The sequence below is a fragment of the Octodon degus genome, unplaced genomic scaffold (assembly GCF_000260255.1).
Source record: "Octodon degus isolate 3935 unplaced genomic scaffold, OctDeg1.0 scaffold00074, whole genome shotgun sequence".
Classification (NCBI taxonomy): domain Eukaryota; kingdom Metazoa; phylum Chordata; class Mammalia; order Rodentia; family Octodontidae; genus Octodon; species Octodon degus.
In genome coordinates this window covers 7117633-7121548 of record NW_004524650.1, presented here as the reverse complement: position 1 = coordinate 7121548, position 3916 = coordinate 7117633, and positions in this window count along the sequence as shown.

The following is a 3916-nucleotide window of genomic DNA, read 5'->3' as shown; positions in this document are numbered from 1 at the left end:
CTTTATATTGAAATGGATGTCACTTGAAGATATACTTATAAGTGAAATAAACTGGACACATAGGTGTGAATATCATATAGCTTCCCGAGTATAAGAACTCCAAAGAAGAAATACAAATAGATAGGTATAATACAAGTAAAGTGAAAGCAGGATCTTGAGGATTAACTAACCCAGCGAGGGAAAGGAGAAGAGCTAGGAAACATGACAACGTCAAGCCATACAATTATATGTAGGCGATGGGCAAGGCAATGATCCTGAGAATCTCCAGAATATTTTTGAATCTAGCAGTTAATTGGAAAGATTATCACCCTAACTATATATAGTGATACCTGTGAACTAACCAACTGCACTGGAGCTGGTAATCTGTAATAGTAGTTTGATGCTTGGAGTGCCTGTCATTCTGGTTTTCTGAATACGGGCTGTTTGTCATGACATGCCAGTTGCTGCTATGCTGTCTCTTGGGTAGGTGGTTGTTCAAAAAGAAAGGGGTGGTGAATGAAAGCAAGGGACAGGAAAAGGAATATTGTGGGACTGTCCTGCTTCAAGGTTGTATATGGTTAGATTTTTGGACTTATGTGTAACGATAAGAAGTATATAATTCTTTATGCCTATTTTTAAAATATATTCTAATTTTAAATATTTTTATCATATTCAGTAGGGTCTTAAAATTCAACATATCAATACTAGGTGAAAAATACCTGTTCCATGTTATACCTAAGATGTTTGATATTCAGACAGATAGTGAGGTTAAGCTTAACAGACTAAGTTGTATGGTAATAACAATAAGCTTGTCTTCTGCATGGTTAACAACCTAAGTTTGCAGACCAAAATTAGAGAAAAAGAAGGGATGCAAGGAAAGCCAACATTTTGATCCTAGCTTTCCAATGTCAATTAAGACTGAAGACATATGAGAACTTGTAGTGTTACATCATGTAACTCGGTAGTGTCCCAAATTTTCTGATCAAAGAGATTATGGAGACAAAGAGGAAAGTGATTGATGATGTAGAATGTGCCTAAGGAGAGTCACATGGAGAAAAAATGTTCTCTCAGGCTTTCATAGAGAGCACATTGGCCAAGCAATGGCCGTGACTCATCCACATGGCTGACACTGACAAAGGTTCTACAATCTGAGGCACAGGTTCTCAGGATAAATCCTGAGGGTATTTCACTGACCTTATCAGACCCAAAAGCTGCAACTCTTATTGCATAGGTCCTGCTTTACCTTGGTCTTAACCATCCAGCAGAAAAGTACAAAAACAATATATAAGAAGTAAAGTCATGCTGTTATATTGAGCTGTAGGGGACTCAAGTCAACAATTTCTGACATTGCCAGTCAAGCTGAAGACCCAATACTATTATGGGCTACTGGACTCTTTTAGAATATTTTGCTGAATTTACACACCTATAATATTCATATAATGGAACTTAACAAAAAAAAGGGGGATACAGATGAATGTCCATTTTGTATCTGTGTATTTAAAGTGGTTAGGATAGATATATAGTTACCTTCTCTTAATGAATTGAGGGATTTGTTCTAATGGTGTTTGTAAATAGGATATACTGCCTGCCTCTTGAAAAGCAATTAGGCACTAGGGAGAATGTATTCAATGTGTTAATTATTAAGACTGTCCTACCAATTTGATTTTAAACTGTCTCATTGCTATTTGTTTCTCAATAAAATTATGGAAAAAAACTGAAAAAAAAGAAAGCACCTCAGAGCCTCTCAGACAGCTGTGCGCGCACACACAAACACACACACTGTCACACACACACACTCTGTAGAGATGAGTTCTAGACAGAGTAAATAACAACCGTTAATAACAACAGTTAATGTTGATTGCTTTTGTTGAATCAAAGAGCAAGGACCATTTCCTTACTCCCCTATGACCCCTTCTTACCCTGACATTTTTATTCCAAAAGTGCAATCGTGCATTGCTGAAGTAAGGTTCAGGGAGAAAAACAAAGTTCTCTTTGCTTCTGTGTTTCCTTGTGACCTCCCTGATCTCTGGGACATTTACCTGAGACAAGCACTTCATCGTGGTGGCTGAAAGTGTCACAGGATCCTTCCAGGGACTTAGGCCAGGGCTTGGAGCAAAGGACGCCAGTTAGGAAAGTGAGGGCAGCCTGTGTTTATGATTAGGAAGTCCTTGAAGGATGCAATATGTCTGTCCCAACTGAAATAGTACATGATTCACATGTGTATCCGAACATCCCACAGTACCAGCAGGTATGCGCACACTCTATATTTTTATGTGCCAGTTTAAAAATAAGTATAAATTACATTTTAAAAATACTCTCTGAACACAGCAACTGGGGTTCAATTCTCTGTCTGTCATGCTGGTCCCGCCCCCTGAACACACTGAGACAGCGATTGAGACTGGACATGGTGGCCCACGCCTGTAATCCCAGCGCTTGGGAGACTGAATACAAAAGAATCACTACAAGTCCAATCTACGTAGCAAGACCCTGTACATCCTGTAAACCCTGTACTAAAGTACATTTTTAATAAAGTTCTTTGAATGATAGCAAATATCACGTGTTTATAATAATTTCAGTAGAATTTACCTTAGGGTTTAATCATTCAGTGTATTTACTATAGAGATCTGATATGTAGTGTTTTATAAGTTGAAAAATATTCCTTTTACTCTAAACTTATGATATTAAAAAGCCCACTAGATGTTGAATATCAATACGTTTTTCCTGAAAAATATAAAAAGTCTTGCTTCCATGCCAAGTTGTACAGCCCCCTTGGGAGGCTGACTTGGCAAATGGGTTCAGCCTCTTATTTGGTGAAAAGCAGTAATGTCAGTGTTTTCACAAGGGTGCTTATGAAGACCAGTTGCAAACCAAACAAAAAACAAAAAAAAAACAAAAACAAACAAACAAACAAAAAAAAAACAAAAACAATAACACGGACTAGCATAACAATTTTTTTTATTTTATTTTAGGGAAGGGTCTATAGGGTGTTCAGGGTGTCACTACTAGATTGGACTCATAGTGATCAACCTGTTTATACCCTTCCAAGATCTGGGATTACAGGTGTGTGCCATCATGCCCAGTCTCAGTTGCCATCTCAGCATGCCCTGGGAGCAGGGCTGGCATGGCAGGTTGGGGGTTGAACCCCTTCCCCCTCACCTGCTTGCAGGTGCTTTAATCTGCTGAGCTATTTGGCTGGCTCACAAATTTTTATTTATTTAAGCCACTTGGTTTGGGTTATGACAGCCCCAGAAACTAATACAGTGATCCTGACAGGAGTTTCAGTGGCAAAATGATAGAGACTTAGGGATCACTGGGGGATGGGGTTATGAACAATTATGTAGAAGATTTTGTTTAGTTGGCCGACCATGAAGTTGTGTAGTAACAGAATATTGATTTGGATCTAGAAGATTATAGTTAAATTCAAACTTTGATATCTACTAGTAGCAAGACAATGATGCCATGTTTCATCTGCAAAATGGGGCAATATTAACTAATATTAACCATGTTGTAGTGTTGTTAAAAGGATCAACTGATGTACTCTAAAGAAATATGCATGAGCTTGGAGCGCTTGTGCATGTCAATAACATCAGCCATATGGGAGGCTGAGGCAGAAAGATTACAAATTTGAGCTCAGACTGGGCAAATTAGAAATTCAGCAAAATCTTGTTTCAAAAGAAAAAATGGGCAGAAGATATAGCTCAGTGGGGAGGCACTGGGTTCAATCTTAAGTACTGTCAAAAAATATAATGTAAGGGCCAGTCAAATAGCTCAGTAGATTGAGGCACTTGCAAGCAGGCGCAGGAGCCCGGGGCCCAATCCCTGGGCCTGCCATGCCAGTCCTGCCCTGGGGGCATGCTGAGATGGCAATTGAGACTGAGCGTGGTGGTGCACATCTGCAATCCCAGCTCTTGGGAGGCTGTAAACAGGCAGATCACTA